This window comes from Urocitellus parryii, chromosome 9 (assembly GCF_045843805.1).
Source record: "Urocitellus parryii isolate mUroPar1 chromosome 9, mUroPar1.hap1, whole genome shotgun sequence".
In the NCBI taxonomy this organism is placed as follows: domain Eukaryota; kingdom Metazoa; phylum Chordata; class Mammalia; order Rodentia; family Sciuridae; genus Urocitellus; species Urocitellus parryii.
The window spans coordinates 53,142,117-53,162,576 of NC_135539.1; the positions used below are offsets into that span (position 1 = coordinate 53,142,117).

Here is a 20,460-nt window from a genome sequence, read left to right on the forward strand (position 1 = left end):
TGCTCTGGGCTCTTTGGGGGGATTTAGAAATTAATAAAATATAGTTTTTACAATCAAGGAGTTTCCAAGTCAGCAAATAAGAGTGAAATATGCAAATTAATCTCTTTAAAGAGAAGATCTGCATTTTGTACATTCTGTTCTCTGAGCATTTTCCCTGGAGTTTATCTTATAGCTTGAGTTCCAAGTATGCACACTAAGCAATCAGCAAACTAGCCATCTTGCAGCAGAGAGGATGGGGAGTTCTAGAGAGAATAAAGAGCTAGGCAGGTGAAGTGGTATTGAATTTTGCCTTAAAGGACAGGTAGGATTTCAATAGGTAGAACTCGGAGTATGGAGTGAGGAGTGCTAAAAAGAAAGAAAAATTGAAGTCATGGAGCTTGGAAAATGAATGGGGAATACAGTCTAGGAGAGTGGTACTGTTCTCTGAGTGTGGTTCTGAGACCAGGAATATCAGAAGCTCCTGAGAAGTATTAGAGATGCAATTGTTGGGCCCTTCCCCAGATCCACTGAATCAGAGAATTCAGGAGGTGTGGCCCAGTGACTTGTGTCTCAACAATCCCTTCAGTTGACTTCAATGCTGGCTTAAGTCCATTGCTCCAGGACACTGTGTTCTCACCAGTGATCTGTAAACACCCATCATTGAAAAAGGTGTCCCAGGGGAGCAATGATAGAACAATTCATGAGTCTCACACCCCATCCCCAATGGGCAGGTGCAACAGTTGTGGACATCAGAATTACTTGGACAAATGTTACTGGCTGCCACCTTTATATAGCCTTTAGTGAATTTTTTTTCCCCAGCCACATATTGGGGCTAAAAAGAGGGACTTTATTTTAACACAGAATGTAAGGGATACTGATATTATAAAGTATTAAGTAAATGGTATTTAAATTTCTAGAAATTTAGTTCAAGATCATTTTCATCAGCTCCACAACTCAGATATCAAAATTCTTATAAAGCTCATCAGGATGTCTTAAATGCTTAAAAAATAAGCAGGAAAAAAGAACAAAAATATAGTACTAATCTTATCTTATTTGGCTTTCATCTAATAAAAATATGTTGTTTGGAAAGTGCTTGCAAAATAACAGCCTAAAAAACCCTTTCATATCATCATTAGACTTAATAAGTATAAAAATGAATCAGTTGATTTTTTTTAAAACTTCAAAACACAGGAATTCTAAACATCAGCTACTCAAGTTGCCAAGTCTTTATGATGTCACATGCAATTAAATTTTAATCTACATTTTAATATACATCAGCTCCCAAATCACATACAGTATCATTTTGAAATTTATTACTAAACCATCCCTTTTCTTACATAATTAAAGTAAATCAAACAGTATGTGTCACATAATAAATGGAAAAAAGCTAAACCTTTTAATACATAGAATACATATTATGGAAGATTATATTCAATAAATTTTATAATATGATCTTTCATAATATGTTGATCTAAACTTTTAAAAAAAACCTTCTTAGTTTAAATTAATTTTTTTCATGCCATGAAAAATCCTAGGGGAAATTGTTTGCAAGATATGATAATAGAAAGTCACCAGAGGCTGGAAAATGCTGGACTTGAAACTAGGGTCTTTGGAACTGGGTGCTGGGGGGGAAATAGAGAGGAGTCTGATTGGAAAGGTAATGATAAGAGCGAGAAATCTTTGGGTTATGGAAAGTATATTAAAGCACACTTTTAATTAACATTTATTAATCATACATGTCAATGGGGTTCAGTGTAATATTCCAACACGTGGACAACATGGATTGAACCAAAAGTTAGTATTTCCATCTTCTTATCATTTATATTTGGGGGTTTCAAACTCCTTTCTTCTAGATCTTCATAAAATATAGAATGAGTTATTGTGAACTACAGTCATCCCACTGTGCTCCAGAATACCAGAACTTACTTCTTTTATCTAATTGTGTTTTGGCACATGATCCAACCTTTCTTTATCCACCCTCCCTCCCAATCTTAGTTATCACTATTCTACATTCAGGCTATATTCCCATAGGAGAAAGAATATGGGGTATTTGCCACTATGTGCCTTACTTATTCCACTTAACATTATATCTTTTGCATCCATCATTTTATTGCAGATGATAAGATGTCCTTCTTTCCCCCTGGCTGAAGAATATTCCACTGTTTATATCTACCACAGTTTTCTTGTCCATTCACCCACTGATGGATGATAGGTTGATCCCCTATCTTAGAAACTGTGAATAGTGCCACAATAAACATGGGACAACAGATATCTCCTCAGTATGCTGATTCATCTCCTTTGGATATATACCCAGACATGGGATAGTTGGATCATATGGTGGATCTATTTTTAGTGTTTTTGAGGAACCTCCATAACGCTCTCTATAGTGATTGTTCTGATGTATAACCTGTTGGAAGTTTTGAAACTGTGAGCACAAGTGGAAGGCTTAGTTTTAGAAGATGAATCTTTTCTTCTTTTGAAAAAAGGGGAAAGGTACAGTTTTGGAATGTCTTTTAAACACTGTGCATACAAAAAGTCAGAATGCTCATGAAGCCCTCTGAGTCCCTGTCTCAAGGATGCGAGAATGATAGGTGTATTTCGTGGAAGCCACTTTTGTACGGACTCCATCACCTCTCATCTCCTCTAGGACCTTGTTCGTGAGTTATTGTTCCCCTCTATGTGTTTCATCTATTTTTTTTTCCCATTTACCTTCCACAAGCATGTGGATGAAGACACTTTTTAAGCCTGATTTATTTGCTCATGCTGCCTTAACAAAATACCACAGGCTGGGTGGCTTCACACAAGAGAAATTAATTTTCTCACAGTCCTCCAGGCAAAAAATCCAAGATCAAAGTATGTCAAAATTGGTCTCTGGTGGGGACTCTCCTCCTGGCTTGTAGACTGGCATTTTCTCACTGTGTCTTCTTGTGGCCTTTCCTCCATGCATAGCATGAGGCATCTCTGGTATCTATTCTACTTCTTATGAAAAAAGCAGCCTTATCAGACTAGAAATGTGTTCTTAGGTTCTCATTTAACCGTCATTTCCTCCCTATTGCCAAATACAGTCACATTGAGGGGTTAGAACTTCAACATATGAATGGGGGAGGTACAATTGAATCCATAACAAAACCCTTCCATCTCATGTGTTTTCACCTTTCCTCCATATTCTCATAATGGCCACATATTTTGGAAAAGTAGCTAATGCATACATTGTAGTTTGGACTGCTCTAACAAATGCCATGGACTGGGTACCTCAAACAACAAATATTTATTTTTCATAGTTTAGGATGCTGGGGTTCTGAGATCAGAGTGCCAGAATGATTGGTTCTTATTGAAGTCCTTCCTTCTGGTTTATAAACAGACATCTTCTCATATTCTTACATGACTGAGGGCAGAGAGGAAGCAAGTTCTCTCCTCTCTCTTTGTCTGAGGTTATGAATTCCATCAAGAGGACTCCCCTCTCTTGACTTAATTACCTCTCAAAGGCTTCATCTCCAAATACAGAGAAGGTTGAATCCCCTTTCTCTGAAATGCTCAAGACCAGCCAAGTGTTTTGAATTTCAGATTTTTTCTGATTTAGGAACATTTGCATATATGTAATGAGATATTTTGGGGATGGGACTCAATTTGGGGATGGGACTCAAGTCTAAAGACAAAATTCATTTCTTTCATATGTATCTTATACACATACTCCAAAGGTTATTTCATATTTTTAGCGCACTTGTATTTTGACTGTGACCTGTCACATGAAGTCAGGTTTGGAATTTTCCATTATAATATGATGGCAGTGCTCAAATCATATTGGGGACTACGGCTTTAACAAATGAACTGTGGCATCGGGGCCTGTGGCATTGAGTTCAAACATTCAGTCCACAGTAGCATGCTAACCTGTTTACCATCTCTTCTTTTCTTTTTTTGTGGTACCAGGGAATAAACTCAGTGTACTTACCACCTAGCTATATCCCCAGGCCTTTTTATTTTTTATTTTGAGACAGGGTCTTGCTAAGTTGCCGAGAAACTTGTGGTCCTCCTGCCTTAGCCTTCTAACTTTCTGGAATTACAGTTGTGTACCACCATGACCAGCTACTATGCTTTATTTCTATTTCTTCGGTAGAAGAGTCCTTTTGTGTATTGGTCACCACCCTCTTATACCACCTGAAGGCCAGAGAGCAAGACAAGACTTGATTTAAAAGATAAGACTTTGTTTCTATTATATAGACAAAACAAATATTATTGAGAGTAAATTATGTTTAAATAATCCAGTTTCTGGCCATTAAAGAATGTTTAATGAGCTCAGTTTTAGATTATTTGTTTTCCAGATAATATCATTACTTTTTTTTGCCATTATACATGTACTCCTTTTATTTTTTTGCATTACAATTCTTAATACACATATATACACAGTTTTTCATATCTCTGTTTTGTACACAAGGTATGTTGACACTAAATTCAAATCTTCATACATATATTGGCAAGGATGGGGGAATGTGATGATTGTTACTTTTTTAAAATGCTTATTTAAGATTGGAAAGCCAGATAGTCCATATTTTTGTGTTAAAACTGTGGACCCTTGTTGGAATATGGAGATAAAGCAACAAACCAGTCTAAGTCTTCAAGTCTCATCTCTATTTTAGGGACTCAGACATCAATAACATAACTTTTTACATGAGACATATGTAAATATATTAGATTAAATTCTCTTTTCTCTATATTTATTTTGATTATTGATAGACTTTGGTACCAGTCTGTACACAAAGGAACTTTACCAAGTTGTACTTTAAGGAAAGAAAAAACTTCCAGGGATTTTAAAGATTCCTAATAAGGGAGATTAAAGACAAAATCCTATCCTTAACTGAAAATAAAAATTTAAAAAAAGGGATGGGATTGTGGCTCAGCTGTAGAGTGCTCGCCTAGCATGGGCAGGACCCAGGTTTGATCCTCAGCACCACATAAAAATAAAGGCATTGTGTTGGTCCATCTACACCTAAAAAATAAAAATTTAAAAATTTAAAAACAAAATGATCTGCCTAATGGAAAATAAAGATTTATGCAAAAGAAACATAAAGATATATTATTCATATATATATATATATATATATATATATTGCATTTAAAATTACATTTTAGTATTATATATGATATATGTTTAAATCCCTTGACTTTTTTGCATATTAAGTACTGAGGATACAATTTTAAAATACACTAATTTTTTTTTTGCATATTAAATACTGAGGATACTATTTTAAGATACACTATTTTTTTTTCATATGAAGCTAAGGTAACATGATGGAATTTAGGTGGCACTTCTGCTATTTACTTTTTATGTGTCTTTTTTATTAAAATTATTTAAAATGATACATGGTTTTGCATGGTTTTGTGGCGGGGGAGTGAGGAGGAAGAGAGGAAGAGGAAGAAAAGATTAATAAGGTGAAAGGGAAGAAGAGGAAGAGGCAGAAGAGAAAGAAGAGTAAGAAGACAAAAATCAGGATGAAGATGGAGGAGGAGAAGGAAGAGAAGGAGGAGGAAGGAGAGCTTACAGTGCCCATATATCTGTGTATCTGCATATTTTCTATTTTGACTTGACAGAGTATGCCTATTATGAAATTTCTTAAAAGGTCATTTGGTAAAGTGAAATAAATGACTTGGAAAAAATAATCCTAAGGGGAAATTGTTTTGAACAATTAAATCACAACAATTATAATTTAAAACACTTTGCAATTAGTCTTTTTGTGAACATCTACAACTCCAAAATGATTTTTACAAAAATGAATCTTGGCAACCAATTAATGCTTGGTCTGGTCTAATTTATTTGATTTTCTTTTGGGCAGAGAAAGCTGAAGACAATGTCTAAGAAGAATATTCACATGTAATAATGTTTTTTGAAAAGCATATTACATGGCTTTTTATTACAAATTAAAACAATGTACCTATTTTTTTTCTCATCTGAAATGCTCTTCAATAACTTTGAAGTAGTCTTCCATTATTATACTCAAGTAAAACCTGCATGATGAAGGTTATTATTTCCATTTATTAAAAAAAGAACCTAATGAGCCATTTTTCAGTAATTATTGCTGACTTTATTTAAAAATGAAACATCATCATCTTTATTCTAATGATTATATTTATAACGAACTTATTTTTACATTAAATGTAAAAACATCCATTTTTACTTAAATATATGGTTAAATTTATTTGTGCAAATAAAACAATAGGGATGAAGTTGTAATGATGCTGGTTAGTTAGTGATATATACTAAGCCAAGTTCTTCTCTGTGTCTCCCTTTCCTTGTTTCTCCTCCCCACCCCTTTTTGTAAGTATGTCGTGACTATAAAGGTAAAAATCAGATTTCATGTATAGCTAATAGAATGTCTTCTTATAGGGAAATAAGCCTCTGTGAGCACATACAAATATGTATGGCATTTTAGGTTTACTCTTAATGAAATATTTTACATATAGAATATTCTTTAATATGAATTCACTTGTATGTCAAAATCAAGACAAAAAGACTTTTAAACCATAGGTACCCTTGTTATTTATTTTATTTAGACACATTTGAGAAAGATGACTGAATTGAAACAAAAAGAAAAAATGATTCATTGCTAACATTGATATATAATTTAAAAAAATCAACAATTGCTAGTTATTTCTCAAATGGCACCTGTGATTCAGAGCTTAATAATAAGAACTTTATAGCCGTGAATATGTCTCAATCGGAAGCAGAGTATTAACTACTCTGAATTACATTGCCTCTGTCTCCCAAGGGGATTATGATTAGAGACAAAAATAAAACAAATGCAAAAAAAAAAAAACCCAACAAAATCCTATGGGTATATTTGCAAAATATGGAAAACAGTGGAAAGATCTGTTGATTTTTCACATCTCCTCTCTTCAGTATCTGTCTTTGTTCTTATTTCTTTGGTTAGGAGCCAGAAGAAATGAAAAGTAGGAAAGTCAAAGGAGAAGGAAGACAGGATTGGGCAAAGTGAAAGTAGAAGTAGTTTTAGTTGACATTCCCAGTGTGCACTGGGAAGAACATGCAGCTTTCTTTATTTTGCTCATTGACTTTCTCCTCCTGCCCCCACCCCACCCACCAGCCTGTCTGCTTGAAGGGACCTCTGCTGAGCAGAAGGCCAATTGAGGCTTATTCATATTGTACATGAAGCCTTTAGATATTTGTGATCTTGGGGAAGATATTAGCTTCTCTGAGCCTATTTTCTCTCTTCTAAAATGGGAAAACTGAGACATTACAAAGAGCTTTGGAGGAACAACAGAAATAACACACATATATAGTATTAGAAACTCAAATTCTGCTCCTTTTCCTAAGCGTAAACATGCATGACCTTGTTTATTTTTTAAAAAAGCAAAAAGCAAAATTATACATTTTCCTGGCTACCCCAGTGAAGATAGAAACTTTAGGAAATTTAAGGAATATATAACTCTCAAAATAGCCACTAATGATTTTGGTATACTCTTTTTTAGAGCTTTTCTTAAATGAATATACATACATATATTTTTATCCCCAAACACAGTCATATATATCATTTTGCAACTTGCTTCTTAAATGTGACAGTATAATTCACATATCTTTTGATGTCAATACATATAGATCACTCCTGCTATTTTTAATGGCTGCACACTTATGTGGCCATGTTATAATTTATTATAACTCATCCTCTTTATGGATACTTATATAGTTTTTCTATTTTGGCTAATGCAAGTAATGTTTTGGCATACATATTATATCAATTTTTCCAAAAGATAAATTCCTAAAGTGGAATGTTTGTGTGAAAGGTATGCTCCATTAAAATTTTTGATAGAAAAAAAATCATCTTGCCCTTGAAAAGGTTATAATACTTGCAGTACTTTTCACTTCAGTTTTCTAGAAACTTATGGGTCATCACCAAAGCTATCCCTTTCGTTTCCCAGCTTTCTTTCAAACTGTCACCTTATTCTGTAATTATGTCACAGAAATGGTCTCCTAATTCTACCCTGCCATCTTCATCCTCTTAGTCTATTTCTCTTAGTTCATGTCACATAGCAGAAACTTTCAAAAGTTCTCCAAAGTCTGTTTTTCTTGACTTTCTGGGCATCTCAAGGATTGCATCATTTCCAAGCTTTGCAATATCAACCTGGCCATGTCAATGGAATGAGAGTAGGAATGGCATATGTCCTGTCCATGCCTGGCCCCTAACAACCTACCACTTTGTCTTCCAAGCTCTCACATCTTCTGCTGGCTGAATGTTCCTAGTGATGGTGCCTGTGGAGTAATGGAGCAGCTAATGGCAGAGCTTGTGTTGAAGGACAGGTCCCCACAGTCCTGACTGCCTACCTGGAGCAAAACCCCCTGTGTTGAGTTTTGATATATTTGGTCTGTTGGTAACAACAGCTAGCTTGCAGCAGAAAATGCAGAGGGATTTTCCCATTTTCCATTTCCACTATTGTAGCAGCTTTCTTGATGACCTCACTGCCACTTACTTCTTCCTTGTCCAGGGACCCTGTTGCCAAAATGATCATCCTTTGAACCACATGGACAAGGAATTCCTACTTAAAAGAATTTAGAGGCCTATGCTCTATGAACTCAAATTCAAACTCCTTGGCTTGAAATACAACAGCCTTTATAACATGGCCACAGCCTTCTATGAGCTTCTGGGACCTGAGTTTTGACATCTAGGCTAGTCCCAGTGTGTGGTCCACATTCCTATGAGCAGTAGTATTCAAGGTGTATTTGCAGAATAAATCAATGCATGATGTTTGTTTTAGAGACAAATACAACACAACATCTAGGAAGCAGTTTCATTTGAAAAAGTTTCTGTTGTTTCATAGAACTAGTCCTTTGTGCTTAACAATTGGTAAAAATATTGATTTTTACCGTTTGCCTCTTGCAGTGGGATAAGATGGCATGTTTTGGGCTTCACTGATTTAAGCCCATAAGATTCTAAGTTTAAAAGAGCCTGAGGCTCATATAGTAAAAATTTTTCCTCTTTCAGACAAAACAAAAACAGACAAACAAAAACAAAAACTATGCCTTATACCCTCCCCTAAAAAAAAAAAAAAAAAAAAAAAAACTAAAACAAACCAGGCAAATAAGCAAAAATCACTGCAACTCCGGGAGTTGAATAAACTTTTATCCAAGCCACTCAATCAATGGGACAGCCCCAAGAGCAGCCTATAAGCAGGTGGCACTGAGTTCACAGGTCTGCCTTCTAGGACACCAGGTTGTCCTGAAGGGGCATGACCCCCGAACACCAGGACACATGACTTCTTCTATCTACTGTCTACATAGATTCAACTCACTTCTCAGCTCAACTGAAGTTCTACTTAAAGTTTCACATTATATTCTGTTTGGTTTCTTCAGTCTTGGTCTAATTGGGAGGAAGCAGAGCCAGCCTACTGTGAAGGGGACAGGATGTTAGATCTGGCCTCTCAATCTGTCATCTATAGAATTTATTGAGCTCTTATGCATATCGAGCCTTCTTCATTCATCAGGGCCCGAGGCTGCTAGTGCAGAGGGAAGGCATTTTTCTAATGTGGTGGGAACAATGGCAGGTCTACAACTACAATTATGCCCTACAGAAAATAACTGCTACTTGTTCTTTGTACACTGGTCTAGAGATGGTATGGTTAGAAATCAATAGTGCAGTGAGCTAAACATTCAGCTCATGAGTCCCAAGCTCCCAATGATTTGGATTCACCAGGAAGACAGATGGACACCGTAATGGTTTGGATGATAGGTACTTACTGTGTGACTTTCCAGATGCCCTGCACTCATTCTGGTCTGGTTTACTTTTGCAGGTACCTTTCCTGCTCCCACAGGCGCTTGTCCAGAGTAGCTCACTCCGTCACTTACAGAATATGGCGAAGAGTTTTCTAGCTTGTTGCGGTGGTGTATTAGCCATATAAGGGCAGCTAACACTTTGAAGCTGTAAATCCACTGGAGGAGTCCCTGACAGACAGCAGTGCGTAGTGCAAAATGTTTGACTGAAATCCGATTTTTTAAACCCCAGTTACAAGTGGTTCCAAGAAGTGAACTTCCATTTTCAAAAAGGTTTAGTAATGAGAGAAAAAATTCTCTGAAACGTCATCTTTGTTCTTCTTGTTGTAATAAGGTATTTTTTAAAACAAAATGTTCCACAAAGTTTGCTTGGGCTGAGCAGCATATTTCTCCAAAATATGAAATTGTTCATTCATTTATACAGTCATTCACTTTGATAAGTTTTCACTAAGAATCTATTCCACACCATTGAGTGTATACCCAATGCAAGGATCCAAATGGTGGGATTATAGCATGACAAAAACCCTATCCTCATGGAGTTTACATTCCAATGAGGAAATGATTTTTAAAAAATAATGATATGCCACAGGAACTGAATTGCTCATATTTTGGTAGATAAAAAACCACTCCAAACCGAGTGTCTTAAAACAAGTTTCACAGTTTTGTGGATGAGTTGAACGACTTTCTGCTACCCCATCAGGGATCACACCTGCCGTTTCTTTGAACTAGAAGGTCAACCTGTTGGCATGGCTCAGCTGGGAGAGATGGGAGGGCTGGGTTCCTGTGTCCACATGGTCTTTTTCTCTGGGTGGTCTTAAGGTTCCATGGGAACAAGGACAAATGAGCAAGTTCTTGTTGAGTTTCTGTGTGCATCATGTTTGCTGATGCCCCACGGATTAGACAAAGTCACAACAATGCCTAGAGACAAGGAGTGAGGGAACTCTGTACAGGGATGGATGAGAGAAGGCATGATTCATTGGGGATCAAAGGAAACAACATAGCATATTGGTGGTGGGAGGTACTTTAAAAAGGAAGAATGAGGGAGTGGATAATGGGCAGTAATGGGTAGTTATTTCAGATAAAGAGGTCTGGACAAGGCTCTCTGAAAAAAGATGATATTGGAACAGAGAGCTATGAAGTAGGGAAAGGGGCCACGTGGGTATCCAGAGAGCGTGTTCCAGCCAGAGAGAAGTACACGCAAAGGTCCTGAGTGGGAAAAAGGGGTCAGTGTGGTGGCTGGCGGATGATAAACAATAGAAGCGTGTTGATGTGGTTGGTGAGATAAACCATGTAGGCCCCTGCAGACCGCAGTGAGGATTTCACAAGTGTTCTAAGATGACTTTGTTCTGGGAAGGGACAGGATTTGATTGATGTTTTAAAGGATCATTTTGGCTGCTGTGTAGAAAGTAAACCTTGTAAGAGCAGAAGTGGGAGCCAGAAAATAAGAAGAAAGAGAAAGTGAGGTGGTTTGGAATACAATAACAGTGTAGGTGGAGAGAGTCAAACTTGGGGTATTTTGAAACCAGGGAGGGGACTGGTAATGGATTGAATGTAGGTTGTGAGAGAAAGAAAGGCAAGATGAATGCCTTCTTGGTTATTGGTTTGACTGCCTGAGTGAGTTATGTTTCCATTATGAGATAGATGACATTGGTTGGGTTAGGGAAGAAAGCAATGAAGAGAAAATATTTTGGAAATAAAATCAACCACCTTGTCTCACAGAATGCTAAAGCTGAACTTAGAAGCAGCAGATGTAACTTCATCATTTTATTGATGAGGTAACTTGGGACCTGGAAACATGAAGGAATTTCTTTTTAAAAAAAGACCATACAGGAAATTGAAATTTCAGCAGATTTGGTTCTAGAAACCGTGGCTTGTTTGTTTTTTTTCCTCCAATGTCTCAGGGCAAAGATGTTCTCAGTACTTCATGCTGCCATTTTATTTTGATGAAATTGCTTCCTGAATGGTATTAAAGTCCCCTTTAAAGGTTTGATTCCACCATTATTCTCCTGACTGAGAATTGAAAAGTATTGTACATCTATTCTCTTTTCACAGAAGAGTAGTTTGAAAGAGAGATTATAAAAAATGAGCTGTTATTTCAAAAAGAAAGCAGAGGTCTGGAGATAGTAGATGCCCATGAATCACTTTAGTTTTATCCTACAGAGGAAATTAGCAGTTGCCATATACTTAAGGATTTCTTAGTAGGTTATTTTGATACTTTGACTTTAATTCTTTTTTGTTTTAGCCTATAGAGGATCATATCCAATAAACACTTAAGAAAGCAAGAAAGGAGAGGAAGGAATTGGCATAGGGGCTTGGAGGAGGAAGAGCTTCCGTGAAAATAGAGCTGTAGGGACCTCTGTGTCTTTGAGAGGATTTTGTCATTCTGAAACTCAGCCCCCAATAAAATGAAGATCTGGGATGGAACCTTCAACAAAATTAGGCTGTTTAGCATATTTTGGTTGTCTTTTTGAAACTTGAAAACATGGCTTTGCACTGACAAAAATTAAGCTTATTTATTTATTTATATATATATGTGCATATATATATATATACATACACACACATATGTATATATATATATTATTTGTTGTTTTTAGATATATATGACAGTAGAGTAGAGTGTACTTTGAAATTTTATATGTTCTAGGAGTACAACCCATTCCAGTTAGGATTCCATTCTTGAGATTGAACACAATGTGGAGTTTCACTCTTTGTGTAGTCATATATGAACATAGGAAAGTTATGTCTGATTTATTCTACTGTCTTTTGTATTACCACCCCCTCCATTTCCCTTTGTCTAATCCAATGAACTTCTATTCTAGGAAGTCTGCCGAAGAAGTTTTTGTATCGACATCATTGAACTCCATGTTATTGACTGCACAGCTGATATTTTTATGTTAAGGGACACTCAAAGTTGAGCTTTCAGAGAAAGCAAAAGAAATAAGAGCCCAAATGAACTTACATCAAAGAGCCATGATAAAAAGGCACCTTGTTAAGGTAGCAGGAGACAGGTTATTGTGGATACATGGATGAGATTCCCCAAATGAAACTACCAGTGCTTCTGTGCTCAGCCTTCTCCCCACCCTCCATCTTTTTCCCATTGCACTTAGCACCCTCAAAGTTGTTGAAGAGAGAAACTTGTGATAATGATCTTTATTAGGCATTTGCTATATGCTGTGTTTGGAGGAAGTGCATTGTAAGCATTACTTCATTATTATTCTGTCCCCAGCGTCCACATATATCTGACCATGATCTCCCTAGAAGTTGGAACCCTATTTTTTAAATATAAATTCACTATCTGATCTTAATTAAGTCACTAAATTTCTTATGCCCCACTTTTATAATTTATAATATGTTGGATTTATTGTTGTATATACCCTCCAAATTTTCTCTGTTAAAATACATCTTATAAATAATTCCATATTTGGATCTAAATAAGGAGAGAAGGACATTAAGAAAAAGATAATAGTTGGAAACAGAATATGGGGGATGAGAAGTGAAAAAAAAGAACAAAGTCATTCCAGAAGTTCAAGTTTCTGAGAAAAACGAAGAAAAGAGAAATCTTCTTTTCCAACATTCCTTTTATGGCTTTGAATAGCAAGATTTCTTCATGTGTTTCTTCATTCAAATTCAAATTTGTTTTACTTTGGTTTTGTGAAAGTTACATTGTCCTACCTTTTGGAGGAAAGCAGATAATCCCTTTTGGAAATCAGTTTAAAAAATATGAGTAGTACAGTTTTTACATCGGCAGATTTATCAAGAATAATGGGAGAATATCAAAGGATGAGTAACCTTTAGCTTCAAGTACAGAATCACCAATATCCTGGGCACTTCCAAATAGAGAATTCTCAAGAGAATCCATTAATCAATTACAGATGTTACTTCCCAAGTTCTTTCAAATTTCAGTTCCTATAGTTGTATAGGATTCTTAAGTATTTCAAGGGTTTTAGGGATCGAACTTTGTCACAGATTCTATTTCAATTCCGTCAATGTTACTTCATATGAAATATTTTCGTTCCAAAACTTAAAAAGATTTCCTTGTATCTTACTTAGTGTTATCTTATGGATAGAAAGACAATGTCTAATACTAAAGTTTAAAAGTTGCACTAAGATATAATGTTAATGTCCAAGTTTATGATGTCAGTTTCTCACTTACCTCATCTGTGATGTACTTGTTATTTCATCTATATTCTGCATAGTGAAAAAGGGCAGAATGACAGTCATAAGGGTCTAAATTGGTTGTTTCAGTTACTGTTGAGAATGATGTAGTCCTTCCAATGACCTAGCTTTACTGCTTTCTCTGCTAAGAGAGGCACTAATGCTGCTTAGCTCAAGGGGGGAAGCAGGTGAAAAGGGTGTGTATCCTGCAGTTCTTGCTTCTGAGACCCAATCTTGCATCTCTTATTATAGTTAGACATAGGTACCAATTCGTTGTTAATAGGAACATGCAGGTACACAGTATAGACAAGATTCCAGCATTGTTATCAATACAGGCCATTCTTACAGATTCCTTTTGGTCTCGATCATCTCTCCAAACCACAGTCAGTTCTTGGCCCAAGAATTTGAATTGGCTTCCTGAAGTTTATTTTTTCTTTTGTGCTAAGTTTCACTCTCAAAAGTCATTTTTCATCCTCTTAAACATCACTCCCTTTCTACAAACTCCAGCTCAGATTTTGTCTTGTGCCTTCATCTCCCCAGTCCCTGTAGGCAGAACTGTCTATTCTTTCACTGGGAGGACAGGAGAACTTTCGTTTTTCCTGGACGGACATCACATGATTAAAAACTGTAAACTCTTTGAGGGTAGTGATTATGGGTTATCCATCATTTTATCTTCACTTGTGCGTAAGCACTGGAGAGCTATTCTTTTGTAAATAGAGTACACACAACCAAGACAGCACAAGGGAATTCAACATGTAATCACTCTTTACAAAAACTGGATTTTCCAATATTTCGAATGTAGTGGATGGTATCATTCTGTCCTTTTCCTTTACTTCAAATAATTGAAACCAACTTTATAAGCCTTATACCTTCTCATGTTAGAGATCTGTGTTTTTTTTTGGTTTATTTTTTGTTTGTTTTGTGTGTCTTTCATGGTGCCAATCACAATGTTTGACACCTCCTAGGCACCCAGTATATGTTCCTTAAATGAATGAACATGATTCTTCAAGTTAAGTTCTACTGTGCAGAAGAACTGAGTCTTAGTGAATTAAACTTTTATGATCTAGCAAGTCCTTCATACAAACCATTTGGGAAAACACCTATAATTTATGCTTCACAGACCTTCTGTCTACATTCTAAAATTTTATTTGCAGTGCCTACACTGATTTGAATGAACTGAAAAATCAAGATTTTTTTTTTCAAACAAAACAAACTAGGACTGGATATTTTTAGAGGTTTGGAACTGTAATTATTTTATTTCATTCTTTAATCCCCGTTTCTCCTACAAAATTAAAATGCAAGATTTAATTTGATGAGCTGTAGTTACATTTGGTGTTAGTTTGATCCTTAATCAGGGTAATGAAAATACATTCTAAATGGAAAGCATTTAGTGATATTGGGTTCAAATGTTGTTGAACCAAAGTTTAGTTATTTAGGTTTTAGTAACAATTTACCAAAGGTAATTGGCTTTTATGAATTCTATTAAGATACATACTTCTTTGAAAGTGTAAGTATTAAGTCTGAGAATGAAACTTAGATGGAGGACCTAGACTTACCAGAAGCAGAGCAGAGGTGGTAAGTGGAGGCTTCTGCTTTCTGTCCTGGGTTTGAATTCCAGTCCCAGCATTTCCTGAAATCACACTTCACTTTGCATCATTGTAAACAATACTTGAGATAAACAGTTTATAAAGAGGAAAGGTTTCAGACAGTGGTCACCCGGCCCTGTGCCTTTGGGTTTGTGGCAGCATAATGCATCATGGCAGGAGTGAATGGCAGAGCAGGCCTGATCTCCTCAGGGCACCAGAAAGAAAAGAGAGAGAGAGAGAGGTGATGGTGGAGAGGGAGAGGGGTAGGAACCCCCAAATCCCCTTCAAGGTATACCCCTAATGATTTAATTTTTTTTTTCACTAGGTCTCACCTCCTAAAGGTTACACCACCTCCCAATAGTACCATAGGTTAGTGACCAAGATTTTAACATGTGGGTTTTTAGGAGATATTTAAAATCCAACTTATGGCACAAGGGTAGTGAACTTTTCAGTTCCCTATGAGAAGGCATGCATGTACTGAAGGCCTTCCTGAAACCTATACCCCTCTATGACTCTGGGCTTCTCTTCTTTGAATGAAAATCTTTTGGGCAATGGAAAGAGGGAAAATAAATCAAGAGAAAAGAAAGGATCATTTGTTGGGCATTATTAATAATTTAAAAAGCACTTAAAAAGAAAGCAAATGGGAGGGGGTCCAGCAAACGAATAGAAGCTAGCAGCTGCTCCCTCTCACTCCTCATATAGACATTTCTTAGAACAGGAAAAAAAAATCATGCTATATTTCTATCATAGTACATATTGATTCCAAGTATATGAAACATAACATTTTTAGTGTTTGATTATGTGAGAATTAAATGGCTTCCTGAGGAGAAAAAAATGCTGAATTTCACATAACTTATGTCCCTAATGGCATCAGATGGTTATACAGACAGGCCAGTTTTTAATGTTCCATCCACAAGCTCTGCAGTGGATTTGGGGTTTGGCTTCTCAGTTTGTCATATCTGCATGATCTTGGATGAGTTGCTTCATCTCAGTAATGGAGGTGGCATCTCTGCCCCACCTGTCATTGCTGATGGGCCCTGAGCTGGCAAAATAAAATCAAGTGCATAGGGTTGATACCCCAAAGTGGAAAATACAGCACACAGAAATGTATGCTGTGTGCAAGTCTGTACCCTGAGAGATATTAGTCTGAGATTTAAACGAAAGGAATGACTAGAAACCAAACATGAAAATATGTCAAGTTGTTGACAAGAACATGAGATAAAGATCAGGACCCAGAGAAAGAGCCAGTAATAGAATATACCCATGCTGATTGAATTTTACAGGTAGATCTTTGATGGCCTGTAGTATATTTTATTGTAACCAAGCTCATGAAGACACTCTGTCACAGCTTCACATTACTATTACTAAGTACCTGTGATAATTAGCTTATAAAAAAGGTTTATTTTGACCCATGGTTCCGGAGTTTCCAAAGATCAGGCAGCCCTGTGATTTGGGGTCTTTGGTAAGTGTAGAACATCATGGTGGGAGCACATGGTAGGACTAAGTGCTTACAGGATGAGCCAGAAAGCAAAGAGAGACTGAGATCACCAGTATGGTTCCTCAATTATTTTAAAAAGCACACCCTTCATGACGTAAGGATCTCTCACTAGGCCCCACATCCTAAATGTTCCACCACCTCTTAATAGCGCCACTCTGGGGACCAGCCCTTATGACCATTTTGGGGTCCCTCATCCAGATCATAGGAGGCCCTTATGCCATTGCCTTTGTCTCAGCATTGTTCTGAGATCCAAACAGAGCTTTCTCTAAACTCGTCAGAGATATCAGTCAGGGATCTGGTAGAACATATAAGTTGTGTTCCTTTAACATATTGTTTTCAAAAGTCATCTTTTATTTCTGGTATCCTTTCTTAAGTCAGCTTGAGTCAGTATGGTGTTTTGAAAATATCATGGACTTGGGAGTAAAAAATAATTCTGCAACTAGAATCAGTGCTTTATTACTTTTTATTTTGCTTGATTTGACGTATTTAGCTTCTTTGAGACCCTCATTTTCTCATCTTTCAGTAAAACAAGGATAACTATCTCTATATAGTATGGCCAAGTAGTAATAAAAAGAGTAAACACAACAATGATATGAATAATGACATTATGCCTTTCTGCTAAGATTTACTGTTGGCAAATACTTTGACCTCTGTCAAAGTGATCTTCAGAGACTCTTGGGAGAATAGTGAGGCACCTACCTCTGAGAGCCTACTCTATAATTTGTAGTACCCTGAAAGCCAGCCTAATGGAAAGGTGATACAGAAGAAGCAAGAGGGTGTTCAGTTGCCTGCTTTCACAGAGTCAGCAACTGAGAGGTATCTGAGAGCTTTTGCAGAGTATTTCACCCTGGGTTTTCAAACTGAGCTTTAAAGAGATCAGGGAATATAGCCCGGACAAGAAGATGGGGGTTTCAGTGCCACCCTCAACTTCAATCACCAGAGCTACATTTTCTTTCTTTCTTTTTTTTTTTTTGTATTATAGGTTGGGTTTCCATGTTAGGATTTCAATCAAAGAAAGATCTAGTTGAACACTTTCATTTTATAAATGGCAAAACTGAGGGCCATGGTGTGACTTATCCTAAAGTAATAAACCTATAAACCTTTACAGGTTGGAAAAAAAACATGGGGAGGGAAACTAAAAGTTCAAAGCAAAAAAAGTTGACTCACAGGTTCATTGACTCACAGATATGGTAGATTTCCTCTGCCTACTCTCTCCTGACTGAATACATTGAGATTTAATCCTTAGTTAACTTACCTGAACATGGCGTTTTTGTAAACTACTGAAGGAGCTTATTTATTACAGAATATTTTAAAAGATGTGCTACATATAATTCAATATCTGAGCACAGAGATACCATCAAGATAAAACTCTCTCTCTACTCAATACAGACCTAATTCAAATTGAATAAGTGACTCAAATTTATGAGAAGGCCATAGATAACGTCAAACAAGTGTGGTCATCTTGCACTCAGAAATTACTCAAAAGTTTGGGGCGATACAGGAAAGTTTTATACAAAAGTTGGAGTTTTTTTTTTCCTGGTTCCCAAAGAATTGATAAAATTGAAAAAGGAGGCAAGAAAACAAGATATTCCAAATGTGGAATATCTTCTGTAAAGCCATAGCCCTAGGAAATCTCATGGATCCTGCAGAATGAATGATAGCAAAATCAGCTTACCTAGAGCAAAAGGTTTATGAAAAGAAAGTGCATGAGGCCTTGAATCAGTAAGCATGAACTAATGGATCATCAGGTTGACAGTCAAGGCCACTCATATGATTGAAGAGGGAAAGGTGATCTAGTAGCCAACTCCATGATTCAGAGTTGTGGTCCAGGGACAATCTTTCTCTGTCCTCTCATGCCAGCTACATCAGTCATCTCTTCCCCAACCATATGGAACTTTCTGATTAAACAATGCTCAAGACATCAATTGTAACTCCTGTTTCTTGCCACCACTGTCTATACTACTCCCAATAAACTGAGAAATAGATAATATAGGAGGTAGATTTTGAGAAGGAATATGATATCCTCGAAGATAGAATTATTGCCGGATGTATTTGATCTAGAATAATCCACAGACAAGTGCAAGCAGTAGGGGTAGGAGTCTATGTTGGGACATTGCTTTAGTTACTTTTTGAAATGTATTCTCTATGTATTTTTTAATTTACTTTTAAGACAACTCCATGAAATTGATACTACTATCACAATTTTATAAACATGGAAACTAAGGTACAGTAAGATTTAAATATATTTCCTACTATCAATTTACTCATGAGTAATAGCTAGAATATAAACCTAAATCTTTGTAATATTAAAGCTTATCACTTTTTTAATTCTTTATTTTTAAGCCAAAGGCATATGGTTGAGTTAATCATTCTCCTCAGTTCAAAATACATTATTCTCTTTAATCTGTGCAAAACCCTTTTCTTATTTTATATTTATTTATTAAAGGATACCTTTAAAAAAATCTCTATGCCTTGTTCCCATTACCATCTTTCTATAGGCAACAATTTCAGTGTGTTTGAAGTACATTTATTTTTTATGTGTTTTGAAAAATTATTGTTATTTTGTGTGCATATATTTTTAATTTATGGAAAAGATATTAATTATGAATCTTCTTACTTTTTTTCTCTAAAGACTGTATTTTCTTAAAGACTCATCCATATTTCTGTGGATGATTCTAATTTCATTGCTTCTAACTCCAACTTCTGCCCTTTCAATTTTATACAATTAATTCTGTAAAGCAAGGGACAGGCTTGGGAGACATCATTTATAAATATTAATTAAGCAATTACCATATTAAAAGCAACTGAGTCAACAAAACATTTGTTGGGCACTTACTACCAGACATGTTTAATGCTGGGAATACTGAATTAAGTAAGGTTCAAAATACAACCATAAGAGTCTCCCAGACCAATGGTAGACCCAATCATGCAAATTAATAATTATAATTTAGTGATTTATGTGCAATAATAGATACGAGCTTAGGCAAGAGTTCCAGTATAGAGCAGGGGTTGATGGTTTCTGCTGCGGTGGTGAGCAAGATTAGTGAAACGTAGAACAAAACAATGACCTTTTCAGGGTTTCGAAGAATGAATAGGAGGAATATTTTGAGTGGCTGGATGAGGAAAGAGTATTCTAGGAAACAGCACTTTTGACAAGAATTGTTGCATCCTCTGTCCTCCCCAGGGACACAGCTGAAGGCCATCTCCACCTACACTCTCTTAAAACAATAGCATTGTTTACCTACCTGTTTCCTGAGACATGGATGGTTTTGTAAGTTTGAACACCTGTTACCTGACACAAAGAAAACTCCAGTCGATGGCCCAGCAACCACCCACATGTGCAGTCTGAAATAAACAGGTGAGTTAGCCAGTTTATTGTCCCCCTTGAGAGCCTCATCCAAGAGACCCTGCATGTTGCCAGGTGGTCCCAGACAGTGGATCTGGTAGGACTTGATGCCTGATGACCA

The 20,460-nt window shown here is 36.4% G+C and overlaps 1 long non-coding RNA gene across 1 annotated transcript in view; it reads left to right on the plus strand.

Annotated features, from left to right (window-relative positions):
- LOC113194190 (uncharacterized) overlaps window positions 1-20,343 on the plus strand; it is a 43,092-nt gene extending 22,749 nt beyond the window's left edge. Inside the window, exon 3 of the long non-coding RNA XR_003302243.2 lies at window positions 20,178-20,343. This is a non-coding gene — a long non-coding RNA (uncharacterized LOC113194190). The remainder of the gene's footprint in view (window positions 1-20,177) is intronic.
- The last annotated feature ends 117 nt before the right edge of the window (window positions 20,344-20,460 follow it).